General features: G+C 54.3%; 1 pseudogene; it reads left to right on the top strand.

Annotated features, from left to right (window-relative positions):
* The first annotated feature begins 7,646 nt into the window (after window positions 1-7,646).
* LOC135877813 (uncharacterized) overlaps window positions 7,647-23,351 on the top strand; it is a 185,783-nt pseudogene continuing 170,078 nt past the window's right edge.

Below are 23,351 nucleotides of genomic sequence, written 5' to 3'. Positions count from 1 at the left end.
GCCCTGCCCCCTGAACCACAGACCCCGCCCACCCCAGATAAGGCTTGCGCTCCGCAGGAAGGGCCTCTGCTCCCTCACCACAGGCCTATGTTGCCAGGTGTCCAGTTTTCAGTCGAAAAGGGAACCTGGCAGCATCCAGTCAGCACAGCTGACCGGACACCAAAAGTCCGGTTGGTCACAGTAACCGGCCTCTGCCACTGGGGGGCAGCTGGAGCCACATGGAGGAGCTGCTCTCTGCTCAGCTGCTGAAGCCTGACAGAGCAGTGGCTGGCTTCTGGACCAGGCTCCAAGAGGAAGGTGCCACCGCCCGGGGGGAAGGGATCCTGCCCACCCCTCCTTCTGTCCCACTGTGCCCCGACTGCCCCCGCCCTGGGCCCTCGGTATGGGGACAAACCCCTCCCTGCCCCCTTGTGCCAGGGACCAACCCCTGCTGTATACTGCTGTGCCCCATCAGCTCCTCCCAGCGGCAGCCGGTGAGTCCCAGGAGAGGGGGGAGTGTGTGCGGAGAGCGAGCGAGACGGAAGGAGTGGGGGAGAGGTGTGAGCAGGGGGCGGGGCCTTGGGGGAAGAGGTGGGGTAGGGGGCGGGGCCTTGGGGGAAGAGGTGGGGTAGGGGGTGGGGCCTTGGGGGAAGAGGCAGGGCACGGGGCGGGGAAAGGGTTTTGGTTTCCAGCCATTAGAAAGTTGGCAACCCTACACAGGCCACGTCCCCAGCACCACAGGCCCAACCCTACGCAGCCAGGGCCCCGCCCCGTTCACTGCATGCTCCACCTGACCCAGCGAGTCCCCTGCCTGCTTCACTGCAGCCCGCACCCCCTATACCAAAGGTCCCCCCAGCCCCCAGCCAGTGTCCATCCTCTCCCTGTGCCAGGCCCTGACCACAGCTGCCGAGACCACGCCCTCCTCAGCCATGGCCTCTCCCCCTGCCCCACAGGTCCCCACCCATCCCCTGCACCCTGAGCACCCCAAACCCCCCAAACCGCATTCCCACATCCCCTGTCTCTGGTTGCCCCCCTACAGAACCAAGAGCACGTGGCCCTGGGGGGGGTTGAATGTGGCGCCGGGACGGCGACCGTCACGAAGGGGGTGTGGATGTGGGGCCAGCCCCTCTGGGTCCAGGGCCAGGGGAGGAAGGTGAGTGGGGCAGGGGGGCAGGCTGGTGGATGGGGGATGGGGCAGTAGGGAAGGGGAATGAGGGAAGTGGGGGACAGGATCCTGTGCGGAGCAGGGAGGCTGGAGGGGGGAATGGGGGAAGCTGGGGGGGGCAGAGTCCCGGCCCTGGGGCTCCCTACAGACACACTGGGGTGGGGTAGGGGGGCTGTTCACAGTTTGATCCCAGGGAACCGGGCAGCAGAGGTGCCAGGGCTGGGCAGGGGTGAGGGTGGCGTCAGCACTGGGCGCCCGTCGCTGTGGCCGGTGGATCTGTCCGTGTGTCTGTCCCTGCAGGTGGCCGTGTTCCTGGTGGACACCGAGGGCTCCCTGGACCTGCAGCGCCGCATGGAGACCAGCATCAAGCTCTCCGTGTTCAGCATATTGCTCAGCTCCTACTTGGTGGGGGCGCAGTGTAGCCGGGAGAGGGGGGGCTCAGTAGGGGGTGCTGGGGAGCAGGGAGTGGGGGGGGCTCAGTAGGGGGTGCTGGGGGAGCAGGGAGCGGGCAGAGGGCTCAGTAGGGGGTGCTGGGGAGCAGGGAGTGGGGGGGGCTCAGTAGGGTGTGCTGGGGAGCAGGGAGCGGGGGGGGCTCAGTAGGGGGTGCTGGGGAGCAGGGAGTGGGCAGAGGGCTCAGTAGGGGGTGCTGGGGAGCAGGGAGTGGGCGGGGGCTCAGTAGGGGGTGCTGGGGAGCAGGGAGCGGGCGGGGGGCTCGGCAGGGGGTGCTGGGGAGCAGGGAGTGGGCAGAGGGCTCAGTAGGGGGTGCTGGGGAACAGGGAGTAGGCGGGGGCTCAGTAGGGGGTGCTGGGGAGCAGGGAGTGGGTGGGGGGCTCAATAGGGGGTGCTGGGGAGCAGGGAGTGGGCGGGGGCTCAGTAGGGGGTGCTGGGGAACAGGGAGTAGGCGGGGGCTCAGTAGGGGGTGCTGGGGAACAGGGAGTAGGGGGGGCTCAGCGGGGGGTGCTGGGGAGCAGGGAGTGGGTGGGGGCTCAGTAGGGGGTGCTGGGGAGCAGGGAGTGGGTGGGGGCTCAGCAGGGGGCGCTGGGGAGCAGGGAGTGGGCAGGGGCTCTGTAGGGAGTGCTGGGGGGATAGGGAGGGGGTGGGGGGCTCAGTAGGGGGTGCTGGGGAGTAGGGAGTAGGCGGGGGCTCAGTAGGGGGTGCTGGGGAGTAGGGAGTGGGGGGGGCTCAGTAGGGTGTGCTGGGGAGCAGGGAGCGGGGGGGGCTCAGTAGGGGGTGCTGGGGAGCAGGGAGTGGGCAGAGGGCTCAGTAGGGGGTGCTGGGGAGCAGGGAGTGGGTGGGGGCTCAGCAGGGGGCGCTGGGGAGCAGGGAGTGGGCAGGGGCTCTGTAGGGAGTGCTGGGGGGATAGGGAGGGGGTGGGGGGCTCAGTAGGGGGTGCTGGGGAGTAGGGAGTAGGCGGGGGCTCAGTAGGGGGTGCTGGGGAGTAGGGAGTGGGGGGGGCTCAGTAGGGTGTGCTGGGGAGCAGGGAGCGGGGGGGGCTCAGTAGGGGGTGCTGGGGAGCAGGGAGTGGGCAGAGGGCTCAGTAGGGGGTGCTGGGGAGCAGGGAGTGGGCGGGGGCTCAGTAGGGGGTGCTGGGGAGCAGGGAGCGGGCGGGGGGCTCGGCAGGGGGTGCTGGGGAGCAGGGAGTGGGCAGAGGGCTCAGTAGGGGGTGCTGGGGAACAGGGAGTAGGCGGGGGCTCAGTAGGGGGTGCTGGGGAGCAGGGAGTGGGTGGGGGGCTCAATAGGGGGTGCTGGGGAGCAGGGAGTGGGCGGGGGCTCAGTAGGGGGTGCTGGGGAACAGGGAGTAGGCGGGGGCTCAGTAGGGGGTGCTGGGGAGCAGGGAGTGGGTGGGGGGCTCAATAGGGGGTGCTGGGGAGCAGGGAGTGGGCGGGGGCTCAGTAGGGGGTGCTGGGGAACAGGGAGTAGGCGGGGGCTCAGTAGGGGGTGCTGGGGAACAGGGAGTAGGGGGGGCTCAGCGGGGGGTGCTGGGGAGCAGGGAGTGGGTGGGGGCTCAGTAGGGGGTGCTGGGGAGCAGGGAGTGGGTGGGGGGCTCAATAGGGGGTGCTGGGGAGCAGGGAGTGGGTGGGGGCTCAGCAGGGGGCGCTGGGGAGCAGGGAGTGGGCAGGGGCTCTGTAGGGAGTGCTGGGGGGATAGGGAGGGGGTGGGGGGCTCAGTAGGGGGTGCTGGGGAGTAGGGAGTAGGCGGGGGCTCAGTAGGGGGTGCTGGGGAGTAGGGAGTGGGGGGGGCTCAGTAGGGTGTGCTGGGGAGCAGGGAGGGGGTGGGGGGCTCAGTAGGGGGTGCCGGGGAGCAGGGAGTGGGCGGGGGGCTCAGTAGGGGGTGCCGGGGAGCAGGGAGTGGGTGGGGGCTCAGCGGGGGGTGCCGGGGAGCAGGGAGTGGGCGGGGGGCTCAGTAGCGGGTGCCGGGGAGCAGGGAGTGGGCGGGGGCTCAGTAGGGGGTGCTGGGGAACAGGGAGTGGGCAGGGGCTCAGTAGGGGGTGCTGGGGGAACAGGGAGTGGGCGGGGGCTCAGTAGGGGGTGCCGGGGGAACAGGGAGTGGGCGGGGGGCTCAGTAGGGGGTGCTGGGGAGCAGGGAGTGGGCGGGGGCTCAGTAGGGGGTGCTGGGGAACAGGGAGTAGGCGGGGGCTCAGTAGGGGGTGCTGGGGAACAGGGAGTGGGCGGGGGCTCAGTAGGGGGTGTTGGGGAGCAGGGAGTGGGCGGGGGGCTCAGTAGGGGGTGCCGGGGAGCAGGGAGTGGGCGGGGGCTCAGTAGCGGGTGGGGGGGGAACAGGGAGTAGGCGGGGGCTCAGCGGGGGGTGCTGGGGAGCAGGGAGTGGGCGGGGGCTCAGTAGCGGGTGGGGGGAGCAGGGAGTGGGCGGGGGCTCAGTAGGGGGTGCTGGGGAACAGGGAGTAGGCGGGGGCTCAGCGGGGGTTGCTGGGGAGCAGGGAGTGGGCGGGGGCTCAGCAGGGGGTGCTGGGGGAGCAGGGAGTGGGGGGGACTCGGGAGGGGGCACCGTGCAGTGGGGAGCAGGTGGGGGGTTTGCAGGGGGCACTGTGATTCAGGGAATGGTAGGAGGCCCAGCAGGGGGTGCCGGGGAGCAGGGTGTGGAAGTGGGCATGGCAGGGGGGCCATGCTGGGGTGAGATGTGGGGCTCGGCAGGGGGCGCTCACCTTTTCCTTTGATTATTTTCTAGATTTTTAACATTTCCAGCACATTTACGCGGACGGAGACAGATTATCTGGAGGTGGGTGGGGCAGGGGATACACACGGCTCTACTGACACTGACCTCTCAGCCTTGGCCCTGCTGGGAAGGGCCAAGGAGTCCAGGCGCTGTTAGGATTGGAGAGGGGGAAGTCTATAGGCTTTGGGGCTGTTATTGATGGTTAGAAAGTCTCAGAGATCTCCCGCTAGGCCGGGCTTCAGATGCAGAGAATCTAAACAGTACCAGGTGATGAGTATTTATTAAATATTTGCAATTGTCGTATTCACGGTTAATTACCATTATCTGGCGGCTCTTATTCATTAGCCCTGTAGCTCTGGGTGGTTGGTCATTACAGGTGGAGAAGAGATTTCTGTGTCCTGGTCGACTCCCCTAAATGATCTGCAATGTGCCTGCGGACTCAGGTTGCCGGGAGGGTCGGGAGCCTCGTGGTGGCGCCCAGTGGGTTTGGTGACCCAAAGCTGGGGCGGGTGGAGCAAGGGCCAGATAGAGCTCCCCCCCTTCCCCCCAATAAATCAGCATTTCTCAAGACTGACCAGTTCCAGCAGGGCTTTCTGGTGGGGGGCCGCATGTGCCCATCCAGAGTGTCGTGCTCAGCCAAACCAGGGCCTGCAGAGTTAAGGGAAACGCCTGCCCAACCGTACCTCGGCCCTCTTGAAGCGACGCCCCAGTAGACCCGTGCCGCCCAGCCCTGCGCTCTGCATTTGCTGAGTATGGGGCAGGAGACACCTCCACCTGCCCTGCGCCCAGACACTCAGCCTGGATTGGCAGGAACCAGCCTGGGGCAAACCATGATGCTCTGCGTTAGGGAAGTGTTTGTGATGGGGAAAATGTTCCATTGGAATCTACCCAACCAACTCTAACCCTGACCCTATGTCCCATCCCCCAGCCCTACCTCTGTTTGCCCCTCCCCACATGCCAGGGGTCTATGTGCTCCCATTCTCCATCCCCCCACGCTAGAGGCTCTGTGTCACCTCCATTCTCCCAGCTCAGCACCCAGAAGATCCTGCTACCTCCGTTCAACAGAGTGGTTGGCTCATTGGCTGCTGATGCTAGTCACCAGATCTAAATGGAAACTGGACTTTTTCAGTTTTCCGATTTCCTCCCGAATCACTGGGGTTCTTCTCATTGATGTCTAGCGCGTCCCCTGAAATTTCAGAATTGATCATATGTGGTCTCAAAAAGTTATCACGATACAGACAGACAAAGAGAAATGCCATTGAGTTGTGTGTTAGCCTTTTACTTCACTTGGCCAATTAACTTCTATAATTGGTAATTTTATCTTCATTAATAGCTGCCAATTATTGGTTACTTGTTAGTCACTATTGGCTGCCAGCTGTTGGTTATTTAGTACCCACCATTAGCTGTCAGATTATTTCATAGTGACAATGGAAGAAATGGAAAATAAAAGTTTTGCTGAAAAATGGAAAACTCACAAAATCAGAATCTTTTCATGAAAATTTCCATTTTCAAAGAACAGCCAAATTTTAGTATATCTTGGGTGTCTCTCTTCACAGTTTTAGGGAGCTATCATTGTTTCTCAGGTTTCAATCTTCAGTTTTCCGTCTTTGGTTTTCAGTTCTTGTTTATCGTGTTTTGGTCCAGGCTTGTCAGTTTTGTGGCTCTAATTATCACTTTACATATCTACCATATCAGATTTTGTTCTTCATTTCAGGGCTGTTCGTTATTGGTTTTCTGCTCTTGTGTATTAATTACAAGATTTCACTGTATGTTTTTTCAGCTTCACTTATTATGGTCTCTCTACTGATTATCAGCTTTTCGTTTTCTTTATAAATTTAGGGTGTTTAAATATTTTTTTTTCAGTTCTGCTATTCACTTATTGCTCCTTTTCACTATTGGTTTTCTGCCTTTGACTATTCATTGTCTAATTTTGACTAGGTTTTGTGACCTTGATCTGGTTTTCATACTTCAATTACTGGTTTTCTGTTTTGGCTGTTGGTTTTCTGATTTCAATTAGTACTTTTCTGGCGTTGATTACTGAGGGCTTCTGCATTCAGTAATTGGTATTCTGATATTGATTCCTGGTTTTCTGTCTTTGACTTTTGGTTTTCTTGGCTTCTAGATCTGGTTTTCTGACTTCTATTTCTGGTTTAGACTCTTTGACTATTGGTTTTCTTGACTTCAAATGCTATTTTTTATTATTGTTGATTTTCAGACTCTGTTTCCCAATATCTTCCTTTGATTACTGGTTTTCTAGCTTTGATGACTATGATTAGTGGTTTCCTGTTTTTGACCATTGGTTTTCAGATATTAATGATTAGTTCATTGATTGATTTCTTTCACTGCTTTTCTGGTTTCAGTAACTTGTTTTCTGATTTCAATGACTAGTTTTCTGCCTTTGATTATTTCTTTTCTGACTCCAGTTATTGGTTTGCTGAGTTCCATGATTGGCTTTCTGTGTCTTCAATGACTGCTTTTCTAGAATCACCAATTGGCATTTCTGGGTTTAGTTATTGCTTTTATAATAACTAGTGATTAGAATAACTAATAATCTGTGATTACTAGTGTTGAGTTATCAGCATTTGAAACTATGTTTTTCTCTCATTTCATCAATTTTCTCTCTTCAATTATCAGTTTTCACTTAACGTTGTTTGGGTTTTAATTAGTTTCAATGATCTTTATGTCACGGGTTTATTTTGCACCAACAATCTTGATGGATCACCTTGAGTTACCTGTGGGGGGATCTTTTGTTCAAGATGGAAAAAAAATTCCTTGTCTCTCTCTCGCTGCATCGCAGATGTTCGTTCATGTTGCGAAGGAGGTCGGAGAGACCTGCAGTCTGCCCCCAATCCAGGTGAGTCCTCGTTTCCCATCAACCCAATGCTGGTTCCACCCCCCACTCCCATCACCCCCACCTGATTCTTATTATTCATTGTCTCTATTGCCAGAGCACCTCAGACCCCCCCTTCCTAGACCAGAACCCCATTGTGCCAGGTGCTGGTCAAACCCCGAACAAACAGCCAGTCCCTGGTCCCATTATTCTACCTCCACACTCACGTCATGCCCAGGATCTCGATGTCGGTGGCTGGGTTCGACGGCAGCCTCCAGCTCTGGTCTCCTCTCTGTGCTCCCAGCCCCAGTGTGACCCTTCTCCTGCGCTCTCTGTTGCCACAACAGCTGCCCCAACTGTCCTGATCGGGGACCCCCAGCTCCCAAGAAGTAAAGGGACCCTCAGGGAGCTGCACCAGAGAACTGGCCCTCTCTACTAGGGTGGCAGTAACGTGGCCATAGCTGTGGAGTCATTGGGGGGCTGCCTCCTGGCTCTGAGGGAATGTGGGGGGTCGGGGGCCAGTGGAGAGGTGAAAGCGGGGAGCAGGGTCCTGAAAGAATGGGGGGAGAAGGTGGTGAGGGGGGCTCCTAGTTCAGAGATGGTCCCATCCCAACCCCCACCCTGTCCCCTCTCCCCCCACAGATGGCTGAAGCATTTGCAGCGATGAGAAAGGAGAAAAACAGCAAAGCAGTAGAAGCCGCCAGGAGAGAATCTGAACAATTTGTGCAGGAGCTGGTGAGCGCAGAGGGGCTGGGAGTCGGGAGTGAGGGGCACCGGCAGAGCTCGGGGGAGCAGGGCTGGGATAGCAGGGGGCTGCGGGTGTATGAGTCAGCGGCACCCCCTGTGGCTGGGTAACACTAATACCCATCCCTAATGGCCCATCTCTCCCCGCTTCGGGCAGGACCGTGGCCACCAGAGTATAAACTGCTGCCTGAGGGTGAAGCCTGAGGAGATGAAGAGACGGCTGGAGGGGAAACGCAGGGAGCTGCTGAAGCATTGCCGGGGCAGCTGTGGGGCGAGGACCCCCAGAAACAGGCTGCCCTGAAGGTGCTGGAGCAGGGGCTGGCCGGGAAGACGTCCAAGTTCCTAACGGCCTACGGACAGCGCTTTAAAGAGAAGGCCGTGCGGTTGGGCCTGTACATTGGAGGGAGTGTCCTGGCTGTGGTGGGTGCGGGTGTTGTGGCGGGCATCAGCCCAAGTTTGGTGGTCCAGGTCGGAGCGGGGGGCCTTGTCCTGATCAGGAGGATGGTGGGAAGATGGGTGTGGGGCTAATTTGGTTTTAGAAAAATACAACAGGCACCAACGCCCCAGGGCAGGGGGATGAGGGGCAGGGTATTCAGATCAGGAGCCCCTGCTGTGGGGTGACAGATAGTGGGGAAGAACCATCACACCCCACCCCGTGCAAGACTCTGTCCCAGCCCTCAGCACTGGGAACCTCTGTATGCAAAGGATGGGGATAGATACATAGATAGATAGATAGATGGGGTGGATGGGGATAGATAGATAGATTAGATAGATAGATGGGGTGGATGGGGATAGATAGATAGATGTATGGAGTGGAGATAGATAGAGGGGGGTAGATGGGGATAGATAGATAGATAGATAGATAGATAGATAGATAGATAGATAGATAGATAGATAGATAGATAGATAGATGGGGTGGATGGGGTGGATGGGGATAGATAGATAGATTAGATAGATGGGATGGATGGGGATAGATAGATAGATGTATGGAGTGGAGATAGATAGAGGGGGGTAGATGGGGATAGATAGATAGATAGATAGATAGATAGATAGATAGATAGATAGATAGATAACCCTTCTGCCCTTCAGCATTAGCAGGAACAAGGGCTGGGTTCAGGATCTAGGGGTTCCGTTTCAATAACACAAGGCAAAACTGGCTCGAGTCCCCACCCAGTGACCTGGGACAATTACATACCACCCCCCGGGCGCCTCTAAGAGGCAATACTAACCCTCTCGCAAGCACAGAGTCTCAGTGTAGCAAAAGCCTTTTAATAAAGGAGGGAAATAATGTGGCACTGTGTGGGGAAACACCACAGACAGGATTCATAACACAAACCATGAGCAAAAGACCTACCCCCAAGTAAGTTTGGAAGTGTCCTTTTCCCCTCAGGGTCTTAAGTCCAGCAACCCAACAGTCACCCCTCCCGCAGTTTCTGTCCTTGGTCAGTGCAGTTCCAGAGTTCAGAAGTTCATCTGCAGTGTTTACCTCCCAGCCTGAGTGGAAGGGGATGGAGGTATGGGGGCACGTTACATGCTCCACTGCTCAGGTCCACGGCTGATTGCCACGCCTCTCCATGGGGTTCTGCTGCAGTGTTCACCGCCAGCCACTCCTCTCCGCCAGCTGTCCTGCTAGCCGCTCCTCTCCACCAGCCACTCGCCAACATGTCTTCAGACTCCCCCTCCACTTAACACAGCTCTCTGTGATTTCAGCTGTTAGTAGGGGAGCCTCAGTGCTGGCACACTCAGAACCACTAGCTCAAAGTAGGACCAACCCTTAGACCTAGGAATCAGTAATCTCAGCTCTGCAGTACATAACAAGACTCCTAACAGAATCAAAATTAACTCTGCTATTATACCATAGAGAGAGATCAAAATTCTGTTTCATGCCCTAGAAGAGACCCACAGACACACATCTATCCCCAGACTCTCTCAATTCACAGGGCTTTGGAACCCATGTCCCTTGCTTAGCGAGTACTACTTGGTTGAGGGCGAGTTCCTCCGTCATAAAATGTCAAGTACAGTTCTACTGTCCTTGATTCACATAACCAGGATAACAACACTTTAGTACTCCTGCCCCAATAGCAAAGAGACTGGGGGTCCCACAGCAGCCAAAGTGACCATTTGGGCAAGCAGGGTGGGTGTGCCCATGCAAACTAGATCAGTCCCTGAAGTTCTTTTCCACAACTCACCACCAGATGTCAGAGTAGAGCTCATTCTGCCTGCTTATAGATAGATAGATAGATGATAGATAGATGGGGTGGATGGGGACAGATAGCTAGATAGCTAGATTTATGGGAATAGATAGACAGAACTTACAGCAGGTAGGTAGATTGCAAAAGGACACCGAGATTGATTGATTTGCAGTGGAGTCACCGAGATCAGAATCCAGCCCTGACCCCATTGATGTCAGTTGATAAATAACCCTGCCCTGGCTCCTGTGCTCTGAGCCGGCCCCTGCATCCCTCCGCTGCAAGTTTCATTTGGTTTTCATTTTCAAAAACGGGGGTGTGGGGGGGTAATTGATTCTCATATTTTGCAATTGGGTTTTTTTCACATTTTCTTCCCACCTGAACAAGTGTGTGAAGTGGACAATTTTGGTCGTCCCCCCCCACCCACCCCCCCATTTCCCACTGATTTGAAAAATGATACAAACGGAGGAGGGACGTTAGAAAACCCCAAATCCCCTTCCAACATTTTTCAGTTTATTCTTGGGGCTCCAGCGGGTGGAGGGCAGGGCCTCGGGCAGAAGGAGTGGGAGGAAGCAGGCTAGCCTCCCCAAAGGGGGGGGGGGGCGGTTCACTAGTCATCCATTTGACTGTGAGTCCTATACTTAGATTTTACCAATCAAGTGCTAAGGCTAGGTCTACACTACAGCGGGGGTCCGACCTAAGATACGCAACTTCAGCTACGTGAATACCGTAGCTGAAGTTGCGTATTTTAGGTCGGCTTACCTGGCGGTGAGGACGCGGGAAAGTCGACCGCTGCCGTGCTGCCGCCGACTCCGCTGCCGCCTCTTGCCGAGGTGGATTTCCGGAGTCGACGGCAGAGCGATCAGGGATCGATTTTACCGCGTCTTCACTAGACGCGGTAAGTCGATCCCCGATAGACCGATTGCTACCCGCCGGATCGGCGGGTAGTGAAGACATAGCCTAAGTGTAAGCTCCTCAGCCACTGTAACAGCCTTAACATGGAGTCCCAGACAGTCCCCTCGGGTACTCCGATCTAACTGGTCACTGGGACGTTATTGACAGAATCTGTAACCATATAGATCACTGTTGCAACCACTGTCATATATTTGCAGCAAATATTGTACAAAGGTTGTCATGTGAGGTCTCTATGGGAAGGTTATGATTGGCTGGTTATAATTATGCTATCTGTATATGTGTATCATTTTTGTAGTTGAAGTTATGAATGTTGGCTCTGTACTGTTTGTATTTCAAACCAATCCTGTAATGAACTATCTCAAATTATCTATTTATCTCTAATTAAATAAGAGTTAGCTACACAGTTAAAGCAGGTAAATATAGACACATACAAATGAGTTACAGTCTTAAGTTTCAGGAAGATGTGGCCAGGAAGGGAGGGGCCTGGTTTGGACTGAAGGCGGCTCAGAATGTGACAGGAAACAACGCCCCACAGTAGGGGGAAGAGGGGGAGGGTGGGGCAGGGCGTTTAGATCCGGAGCCCCTGCTGCAGGGCGCATGTAGTGGGAAAGAACCATCACCCCCCATCCCGGGCAAGAGTCCGTTCCAGCCCAGAGCATTGGGAAGCTCTGTATGCAAGGAAATAGATAGATAGAACGTACAACATGTAGCTAGATTTCAGGAGGACATAGAAATTGGTTTACAGTGGGATCACTGAGATCAGAATCCAACCCTGACCCCATCAACATCAGTCAATAAATAACCCGGCTCTGGTTCCTGTGCTCCAAGCCGGCCCCTCCAGCCTTCAGTTGCAATTTCCACTGGTTTTCCTTTTCAAAAGCAGGTGGAAAAAATAGATTTCCCTATTTTGGGTGTTTCTTACATGAGCTTTCGCAGGAAGTGCCTAGGCAAGTCTCCCCAGGTGTAAGGAGTCGAGTCCTTCACGCTGTCTGGACTGATTTCCAGGAGATCCCTCAGCCTGAGCTTCCGGTTTCTGAAGTTCATGATTCTCAGCTAGGACAGGACGGTCTTCACGGCTCTTCTCCCTGCAGACGGACACGAAGGCGTCACCACCCGGGATGGCGTCACAGCTCAGTGCCAGCTGCACCTGGGCCTCCTCTATGTCTCTGTTCCCAAGATTTAGGCCTCCAGCCTTCACCCCCATGAGGAGGAATCTCCCCATGCGCCCAGTCACAGACCAGGGAAATAGCTATAGTCCCAGCGGTGATTCCTCCTGCAGCTGGGCCTGGGCCTGGCCCTGCCATGCTCACCACCGGGAGCTGAGGCCAGTGTGTGAATACAGGGACAGACACCAGCCTTTTCCAAACGCCAGCTCCATTCATCTCAACGGAGGGGCGCAAAGCCTAAGAAGCAAAGGGATCTAACCCACCCAACCGTTCACACACCTCTGTCTCAGCTAACACTTAGGGAGGCTTCCCTTACCCAGACCCCACTCCCCACTTCTGGGGCTGGGTGTCCCACACCAAGGTGTAGGTGGTGCAACCTCCTGGTCAAAGCGTCTGGCCTAGTGGTCAAAGCAGAGCTGGAGGGCAGAAGCGGAGGTGCGGTCGGGAGGCCAGCCAAGGGTCAGAGCCAGGGGTTCAAGGCAGGCAGGGCATAGGGCTGGAGTGGAGCAGCCAAGGGGTGGAGCCGGGGCTGGACAGGAAACAGGTCTGACACAGCTAATACATGAAGTGTTTGTAAAACAGTCCTGGCACCTTCCACATCCTTCACAGGTGGACAATACACAGGGGATGGGCAGGAGCTCGGGCGCAGCAGGTGTATGGAGATGGAGACGCCGGATGGAACAAGCAGGGGAATGTGGAGGGCCCTGACTGACTTCCTCATCGGCCGAGTCAGCCCGTGGTCAGGGATGGAATGGGCCATGGAGACCCAGCTCCTGTTTCCCGTATCTGGACCGTATCTGCAGGAACTTTGTTGGGAGAGGTCTCTGGAGCCTCAGGTCTGCTCCCCTCCACTGATGCGGCAGGTCATGGTGTCTCGGCTCTGCTCTCCAGTGTTGAGGCAGAGTCTGGAGTTGCCCCATCTAAGGATCCAGAAGAGAAACCTGCTCAGATGCCTTCGATCAGCGGTTCTCAAACTGTGGGTCACAACCCCATTTTAATGGGGTCACCAGGGCTGGTGTTAGACTTGCTGGGCCCAGAGCCCAAAGCCAAAGCCCCAGCCCCACCTCCTTGGGTAGCAGGACCAGAGGTGAAAGTAAGCCGGTATGGCCCGGAACGGCGTACCAGCAAGAGCCAGTACGCCGTGCCGGACCAGACCGGCTGGTGATTTAAAGGGCCCGAGGCTCCCTGCAGTGGCCAGAGCCCTGGGCCCTTTAAATCACCTCCTAAGCCCCGCTGCCGGAGCCCTGGGGTAGCGGCGGCAGGGCTCCCATAGTGATTTAAAGGGCCTGGAGCTCCGCTGTGGTAGCGGTGGGAGCCCTGGGCTCTTTAAATCACCCCGAGCCCTGAGGCTCCCAGCCGCCTCTGCAGCTGGGAGCTCAGGGGGTGATTTAAAGGGCCCGGGGAATTTAAAGGCCCCGCCTCTTCCGGTTGAGGCCACGCCCCCTGCACAGGACTCCGGAGTACCGGTAAGTCCTTTAAGTTACTTTCACCCCTGAGCGGGACCCAGTCTTCAGTATTAGCCCTGCGTGGCAGGGCTCAGATTAGAGGTCCCCCTGCTGGTGCTAAAGCCCTTGAGCTTCGGCTTTTCCCCCTCCCATACCCTGACCGAGGTGGCAAGGCCCAGGCTTTGGTCCCCGCTCCTGGGATCGTGAAGTAATTTTTGTTGTCAGAAGGGGGTCACAGTGCAATGAAGTTTGAGAACCCCTGACCTAGACCTTCCCAGTGCCCCTGTGTCCTCAGTGTCTGTCTCCCACAGCCCCATGTTAGGTGGGGTGAGGGTGCAGGACTGACAGATGGAGCATGAACCAAGGCAGAGCCATGGAATGGGAGTTGTGTTTGCAGCCCAGACACCAGGGTGATGGAAGCCCGGGACACACACAACAGGTTGCATTCCATTCACTACAGATGGTATAAACTTTTATACAGGGTAAGCTCATGTTGTTCGCCCTCTTTCTCAAAGTAAAGAGAGAGATGCACAGCTGCTTGCCCCTCCCCCCCAGGTAACAATGATCTACACTGGGTTTATTAACAAACAAAAGTGATTTTGTTTAGTATAAAAGGTAGGATTTAAGTGGTCATAAGAGATAGGAGCCAGAACAAAGCAGGTTACTAAGCAGAAATAAGCAGAACATGCAAACGAAACTAGATTCACTAAAAACTGGTTACAAATAATAAGTTCTCGCCCTAGATGTGGTTCTAATAATCTTTGCGCAGACTGGACGCCTTTCCAGCCTGGGTCCAGCCCTGCCTCCTGTTCAGCCATAGACGTTTCCAGCAGTCATCTTGGGTGGGGTCCCCAGGGAGAACTGGCCACCTGGATGATCTCACTCCTCACCCTTAAATAGGATTGGCATCAGGCGGGAGTCCACTGTTTCAATTTGACCCCTTCCCAGCTCCTCATGGAAAAGTACATGGTTTAAGATGGATTCCAGTATCAGGTGACATGGTCACATGACTCTGCAAGACCCCTGATAGCCCCTTCCCATGGGATTACAGGAAAAACAAGTCCAGTTTACAGTTCATTGGCAAGAAAACAATGGGCCATCAAGATCCTGAAGTACCTTTAATGGCCCTCACTTAGCATGACTACATTGATTCCTCCTGTCTTCAACACTGGGCTGGACTCTTCCTAAGGGCCATTGACTGGGGGGGAGCGGGTGGCTCAGTGGTAGGGGTTTTGGGAGCCCCAATTGTACCAGGCGCTGCACAGACAAGAGATAGTCCCAGTGCCAAAGAGCTCACAGTGTAAACAGACAAGTTTTATCTTCCCCATTTTGTACATGGGGAAACTGAGCCCCAGAGACATGCAGTGACTTGTCCAATCACATGAAGCATCTATGGCAGACCCAGGCATAGAACCCAGGAGTCCTGGCTCTCAGCCCTGCACTCGGGTGACAAGATCTGCTCAATTCTTCCTGCATTTCACCAGCGTTCTCCTATCATTCCTACAAACCTAGCCCGGAGCCTTGAAAACTGTCCATCCCCGGGACAGTATACATTCCACACATACCCTGGATCATTCCCAGAGGCGCAGTGGGGCCTGGGAGCCAGGACTCCTGGGTTCTGTGCTTGACTCTGGAGACTTTGGGATTGTCACCTCAATCTGGCTGCTCAGCGGGGTGGAGAATGTCACACAGGTCCCTCTCTCTTTTAGTCTGCAGAAGAGAAGAACGAGAGGGGATTTGATAGCTGCTTTCAACTACCTGAAGGGGGGTTCTGTGACGTTATTGATATAATCTGGGACCATATAGATCATTGTTGCAACCAAGGTCCTGTAGTGGCACCCAAATCTTGTATAAAGGGGGTCAAATGGGGTGTCTAAGACAAGGTTATGGATTACTGGTTATAATTATGCTGTCTATATGTGTGTATCAGTGTTATAGTTGAAGTTATGAATATGGGCTCTATACTGTCTGTATTGCAAACTTACGCTATGCTTCTGGGTGACATCCCAGACAAGCTGGTGTTAGCTCTGCCTAGCCTGCTTGATGGCCCATTAAGAACCATCAGCTATACAATGGACTCATTGAGAAAAGGCAAATATGCCTGGAGACTCAGCAAAGTATGCAGGGACTGGCCCATGTGACTCCAGACTCCATTTTGCTGTAATTTTCCACAGTAAGAACAAAGGGGTGTTCTTACACCTGGAAAAGACTATATAAGGCTGATGCCTCATCTCCATTGGGTCTTCAATCCTGCTTCACACCTCTGGAGGAACTTTGCTACAAGCTGAAGCTTTGAACAAAGGACTGAGGACCCATCCCAGCGGGGGATGTATTCCAGAGACTTGATTGGAACCTGCAGTTTATTCTATCGCTGCTGCAAGCCTGAACCAAGACTTTTGCCATTACTGTATGTAATTGATTCCATTTAACCAATTCTAACTCTCATCTCTATCTTTTTCCTTTTATGAATAAACCTTTAGATTTTAGATTCTAAAGGATTGGCAACAGCGTGATTTGTGGGTAAGATCTGATTTGTATATTGACCTGGGTCTGGGGCTTGGTCCTTTGGGATCAGGAGAACCTTTTTCTTTTACTGGAGTCTTGGTTTTCACAACCATTCGTCCCCATAACGAGTGGCACTGGTGGTAATACTGGGAAACTGGAGTGTCTAAGGAGATTGCTTGTGAGACTTGCGGTTAGCCAGTGGGGTGAGACCGAAGTCCTCTTAGTCTGGCTGGTTTGGTTTGCCTTAGAGGTGGAAAAAACCCCAGCCTTGGGCTGTAACTGCCCTGTTTGAGCAATTTGTCCTGAGTTGGCACTCTCAGGGTATGTCTACACTACGAGAGTAGTTCGATTTTAGTTAAATCGAATATGTGGAATCGATATTACAAAGTCGAACGTGTGTGTCCACACTAAGGACAGTAATTCGACTTTGTCAGTCCACACTAATGGGACAAGCGTCGACATTGGAAGCGGTGCACTGTGGGCAGCTATCCCACAGTTCCCGCAGTCCCCGCTGCCCATTGGAATTCTGGGTCGAGCCGCCATTGCCTTCTGGGTAAAAAAATTTGTCGAGGGTGCTTCTGGGTAACTGTCCTCATCCGTCCGTCACTACCGCCCTCCCTCCCTCCCTGAAAGAGCCGGCGGGAAATCAGTTCGCGCACTTTTCTGTTCAGTGACAGCGCGGATGCCACAGCACTGCGAGCATGGATCCCGCTGCCACCATCGCTGCAGTTGTGGCCGTTGTCAACGCATCGCAGCTCATCATCGACCTTTCCCAGTGTCAGATAGAGAGAAATGAGGCGAGGAGGCTACGGCAGCGGGGTGAGGACCTGAACTCCGAGAGTAGCACACGCCTGTCTGAAACCACGACACCCAGTGCCGAGGACATCACGGTGGCAATGGGTCTTGTGGATACCGTGGAACGGCGATTCTGGGCCCGTGAAACAAGCACGGACTAAGGGCCATTGACTGGGGGGGAAGCGGGTGGCTCAGTGGTAGGGGTTTTGGGAGCCCCAATTGTACCAGGCGCTGCACAGACAAGAGATAGTCCCAGTGCCAAAGAGCTCACAGTGTAAACAGACAAGTTTTATCTTCCCCATTTTGTACATGGGGAAACTGAGCCCCAGAGACATGCAGTGACTTGTCCAATCACATGAAGCATCTATGGCAGACCCAGGCGTAGAACCCAGGAGTCCTGGCTCTCAGCCCTGCACTCGGGTGACAAGATCTGCTCAATTCTTCCTGCATTTCACCAGCGTTCTCCTATCATTCCTACAAACCTAGCCCGGAGCCTTGAAAACTGTCCATCCCCGGGACAGTATACATTCCACACATACCCTGGATCATTCCCAGAGGCGCAGTGGGGCCTGGGAGCCAGGACTCCTGGGTTCTGTGCTTGACTCTGGAGACTTTGGGATTGTCACCTCAATCTGGCTGCTCAGCGGGGTGGAGAATGTCACACAGGTCCCTCTCTCTTTTAGTCTGCAGAAGAGAAGAACGAGAGGGGATTTGATAGCTGCTTTCAACTACCTGAAGGGGGGTTCTGTGACGTTATTGATATAATCTGGGACCATATAGATCATTGTTGCAACCAAGGTCCTGTAGTGGCACCCAAATCTTGTATAAAGGGGGTCAAATGGGGTGTCTAAGACAAGGTTATGGATTACTGGTTATAATTATGCTGTCTATATGTGTGTATCAGTGTTATAGTTGAAGTTATGAATATGGGCTCTATACTGTCTGTATTGCAAACTTACGCTATGCTTCTGGGTGACATCCCAGACAAGCTGGTGTTAGCTCTGCCTAGCCTGCTTGATGGCCCATTAAGAACCATCAGCTATACAATGGACTCATTGAGAAAAGGCAAATATGCCTGGAGACTCAGCAAAGTATGCAGGGACTGGCCCATGTGACTCCAGACTCCATTTTGCTGTAATTTTCCACAGTAAGAACAAAGGGGTGTTCTTACACCTGGAAAAGACTATATAAGGCTGATGCCTCATCTCCATTGGGTCTTCAATCCTGCTTCACACCTCTGGAGGAACTTTGCTACAAGCTGAAGCTTTGAACAAAGGACTGAGGACCCATCCCAGCGGGGGATGTATTCCAGAGACTTGATTGGAACCTGCAGTTTATTCTATCGCTGCTGCAAGCCTGAACCAAGACTTTTGCCATTACTGTATGTAATTGATTCCATTTAACCAATTCTAACTCTCATCTCTATCTTTTTCCTTTTATGAATAAACCTTTAGATTTTAGATTCTAAAGGATTGGCAACAGCGTGATTTGTGGGTAAGATCTGATTTGTATATTGACCTGGGTCTGGGGCTTGGTCCTTTGGGATCAGGAGAACCTTTTTCTTTTACTGGAGTCTTGGTTTTCACAACCATTCGTCCCCATAACGAGTGGCACTGGTGGTAATACTGGGAAACTGGAGTGTCTAAGGAGATTGCTTGTGAGACTTGCGGTTAGCCAGTGGGGTGAGACCGAAGTCCTCTTAGTCTGGCTGGTTTGGTTTGCCTTAGAGGTGGAAAAAACCCCAGCCTTGGGCTGTAACTGCCCTGTTTGAGCAATTTGTCCTGAGTTGGCACTCTCAGGGTATGTCTACACTACGAGAGTAGTTCGATTTTAGTTAAATCGAATATGTGGAATCGATATTACAAAGTCGAACGTGTGTGTCCACACTAAGGACAGTAATTCGACTTTGTCAGTCCACACTAATGGGACAAGCGTCGACATTGGAAGCGGTGCACTGTGGGCAGCTATCCCACAGTTCCCGCAGTCCCCGCTGCCCATTGGAATTCTGGGTCGAGCCGCCATTGCCTTCTGGGTAAAAAAATTTGTCGAGGGTGCTTCTGGGTAACTGTCCTCATCCGTCCGTCACTACCGCCCTCCCTCCCTCCCTGAAAGCGCCGGCGGGAAATCAGTTCGCGCACTTTTCTGTTCAGTGACAGCGCGGATGCCACAGCACTGCGAGCATGGATCCCGCTGCCACCATCGCTGCAGTTGTGGCCGTTGTCAACGCATCGCAGCTCATCATCGACCTTTCCCAGTGTCAGATAGAGAGAAATGAGGCGAGGAGGCTACGGCAGCGGGGTGAGGACCTGAACTCCGAGAGTAGCACACGCCTGTCTGAAACCACGACACCCAGTGCCGAGGACATCACGGTGGCAATGGGTCTTGTGGATACCGTGGAACGGCGATTCTGGGCCCGTGAAACAAGCACGGACTGGTGGGACCGCATAGTGCTTCAGGTCTGGGATGAATCCCAGTGGCTGCGAAACTTTCGCATGCGGAAGGGGACTTTCCTCGAAGTTTGTGAGTTGCTGTCCCCTGCCCTGAAGCGCAAGGACACCCGGATGCGAGCAGCCCTGACTGTCCAGAAGCGAGTGGCCATAGCCCTCTGGAAGCTTGCAATGCCGGACAGCTACCGGTCAGTCGCGAACCAGTTTGGCGTGGGCAAATCTACCGTGGGGGTTGTTGTCATGCAAGTAGCCAAGGCAATCGTGAAGGTACTGCTGTCAAAGGTAGTGACCCTGGGAAACGCGCAGACCATCATAGATGGTTTCGCCGCGATGGGATTCCCAAACTGCGGTGGGGCTATAGATGGGACTCACATCCCTATCCTGGGACCGGACCACCAGGCCAGCCAGTACATCAACCGAAAGGGCTACTTTTCAATGGTGCTGCAAGCACTGGTGGACCATAAGAGACGTTTTACTAACATCAACGTTGGATGGCCGGGCAAGGTTCATGACGCTCGCGTGTTCAGGAACTCTGGTCTGTTTAGACGGCTGCAGGAAGGTATTTACTTCCCGGACCACAAAATAACTCTTGGGGATGTGGAGATGCCTACAGTGATCCTCGGGGACCCAGCATACCCGCTAATGCCCTGGCTCATGAAGCCCTATACTGGCGCCCTGGACACAGAAAAAGAACTGTTCAACTACCGGCTGAGCAAGTGCAGAATGGTGGTGGAGTGTGCTTTTGGCCGTCTCAAGGGGAGATGGAGAAGCTTACTGACTCGCTGTGATCTCAGCGAAACCAATATCCCCATTGTTATTGCAGCTTGCTGTGTGCTCCACAATCTCTGTGAGAGCAAGGGGGAGACCTTTATGGCGGGGTGGGAGGTTGAGGCAAATCGCCTGGCTGCTGATTACTCCCAGCCAGACAGCCGGGAGATTAGAAGAGCCCAGCGGGACGCACTGTGCATCCGGGAGGCTTTGAAAGACAGTTTCCAGACTGAGCAGGGTCACCAGTGAATTTTAAGTTTGTGGACACAGAAGCTGAACTTGCCACCGTTTCTTTACCCAGTTACCGTTGACTATCCTCTCCAGTTACATACCCCCTTCACCCCCTTCCCAAAAAATAAAATCTGTTCTGTTTTGTTAATGAACACCGTTGTCTTTATTACTGTTTTCGCGGGAATGTTTTACACCTGGGACGCAGACTGTGGCGGGGTGCGGGTTTAGTGTTGTGATGCAAATGATGCTTCTAAACTCCAGGAATGACAGGTTCCGCAGTGGTGGACTGGTTGTTTCAACAGAGCCTGCCAGCCCTCCTGGGCGGGACAGCGTGTATGTGTCGGCTATGTGACTGTCTGGCAGGGGGAGGAGGGTTACAGCTCCCCTGCTGCGCGGCTCTGTGATGCATTAGATCTGTAACTGCCCTCCCCCGCCACAAAGTCACAGAGCAACCCCCCCCCCCAGAACATGAAAACCACCTCCCAGATTGACCAGGGTCACTAGTCACTGCACTGGGTATGTGTCCTGATGCTGGACCTGACCCCGCCTCTGTACCCTGGTAAAGGTGACTGTACTGTCCAATTACCAAGCCCCTTCCCCTCCTTCAGACAGACTGTCCTCCAAAAGAAAATCATGGAAACAGTAATTAACAGAAACAAATATTTTATTATGAACCACACAGGAAACATGGGGGTTGAAACTTGCACGGGGGCTTCTGTGAGGTGTGTAGGAAAGGACTTTTAAAATTTTGGGGAATGAGAGCCTTCTAGTGCTAGAGCAGTCTGCAGGGGTTGACTGAAAGTTTTAACGGCCCTTTCCGCCCCTCCTTCTTTGTACTTTGGGTGAGGGGGGTGTGGGACTTGGTGGCGGGGGAGGGCGGTTAGAGATAGACTGCAGCGGGGCTCTGTCCTCCTGCCTCCGGTCTTGCAGAACATCCACAAGGCGCCGGAGCGTGTCCGTTTGCTCCCTCATTAGTCCAAGCACCTTTTCAGTAGCCTGCTGGTCCTCCTGACGCCACCTCTCCTCCCGTTCCATGACTGCTCGGTGCATTTGTGACAAGTTCTCCCTCCACTGTGTCTGCTGGGCTGCCTGGGCTCGGGAGCAGCTCATTAGTTCTGAGAACATGTCCTCCCGCGTCTTCTTCTTCCTCCTCCTAATCTGCGCTAGCCTCTGGGAGTGTGCTGACAGGCTGGGTTGGGAGACAGTCGCAGATGTGTCTGTGTGAATGGGAAAAATGGAGTGAATTCCTGAGACAGATAAATGAAGTTGTGTACAAAGAACCTAGTCTTTCTCTGTGAACAAGACCATGCACTGCACCTCTCACATGCGCACTCAGGACAAGGTTGAATTTTCGGCCCTCGCCTTCAGTGCCTGGGGTCTTGCAGTGGTCTTGCAGTTATCTGAGAAGCGTGGCAGGACACCTGAACTTCTGTAGCGTGCAATCATGGTAAGCCGTAGACTTCTGGCTGCTTAACACTGTACTAGTAGCACTGGCCTCCTTTCACATTGAAAGCAATGCCAGTCTCTGCTGCCAGCAATCAGGACAGCATGAACTATGCCCCTGTCCCACCCCCTCGCGGCTGTCCCAGGGAAAGATCCCTGTATGCTGCCCCTCTCCCTCCACCGCGTGGCTGTAAAGCAGTCCCAATACTAACATTCCCCTCCCTAATTCAAAGCAGGGCGTCATGAGCGACATCACCCTGCTGAGGATCTCGGAGTCCCAGAGGGAAAGGATGCTTCGAGAAAGCCTTCAGAAACCAGGGCCGTTTGCCGCCATGCTCTGCAGGGCAATGATACCAGAGTACCTGATGGTGTCGTGGCGCGGTAACGTGTCCTACCACGGAGGGCCCAATAAGATCGCCCTACCCAGGAACCTGATGAACAGGCTGGAAATGTACCTTCATGAGACCTACGAGGAGTTCTCCTATGAGGATTTCGCCTCTATCCCCGGCCATATTGACCGGATTTTCGCGTAGGCGCACTGGGACTAAAGAGTGGAGCGTCTTGGGCAGCATAATCATGACTTACCGGACATTGTAAAAAAAATTTTAAATACTTGGGACTAAATTGTGAAGAGCCTAAGGCAGACAAATCATGAAAAACCCTTTGTTACTATTGTAAATATTCCACTTTTTTTGCAGATAATTGTTTACATGTTTAAGCACTTTAGGAAAAAGCCATTGTTAATATAAATATTTCAGTTCTTGTAAAAATAAATGTTTAGATATTTGAAGCACTTACTGCTTGATCCTTCCCCTGATTCGGTGTCCGGGGTAAGGGATGGGGACGGTTGGTAGGGGATCTCGGTAAGGGTGATGAAGAGCTCCTGGCTGTCGGGGAAATCAGCGGTGCAAGCGCTGTCGACTGCCTCGTCCTCCTCATCTCCTTCTTCATCTTCCCCGTCCGCTAACATGTCCGACAAGGAACCTGCCGCGGACAATATCCCATCCTCAGAGTCCACGGTCAGTGGTGGGGTAGTGGTGGCGGCCGCACCTAGGATGGAATGCAGTGCCTCGTAGAAACGGGATGTGTGGGGCTGGGATCCGGAGCGTCCGTTTGCCTCTTTGGTTTTTTGGTAGCCTTGTCTCAGCTCCTTGATTTTCACGCGGCACTGCGTTGCATCCCGGCTGTATCCTCTCTCTGCCATGGCTTTAGAGATCTTCTCGTAGATCTTTGCATTCCGTCTTTTGGAGCGCAGCTCTGAAAGCACGGACTCATCGCCACACACAGCGATGAGATCCAAGACTTCCCGATCAGTCCATGCTGGGGCCCTCCTTCTATTAGATTGCACGGCCATCTCTGCTGGAGAGCTCTGCATCGTTGCCAGTGCTGCTGAGCTCGCCACGCTGTCCAAACAGGGAATGAGATTCAAACTGCCCAGACAGGAAAAGGAATTCAAATTTTCCCGGGGCTTTTCCTGTGTGGCTGATCAGAGCATCCGAGCTCGGACTGCTGTCCAGAGCGTCAACAGAGTGGTGCACTGTGGGATAGCTCCCGGAGC

Source organism: Emys orbicularis, chromosome 4 (assembly GCF_028017835.1).
Source record: "Emys orbicularis isolate rEmyOrb1 chromosome 4, rEmyOrb1.hap1, whole genome shotgun sequence".
NCBI lineage: Eukaryota > Metazoa > Chordata > Testudines > Emydidae > Emys > Emys orbicularis.
Note: the sequence above shows the minus strand (reverse complement) of the source record. Positions and strands in the feature narration are given on the sequence as shown.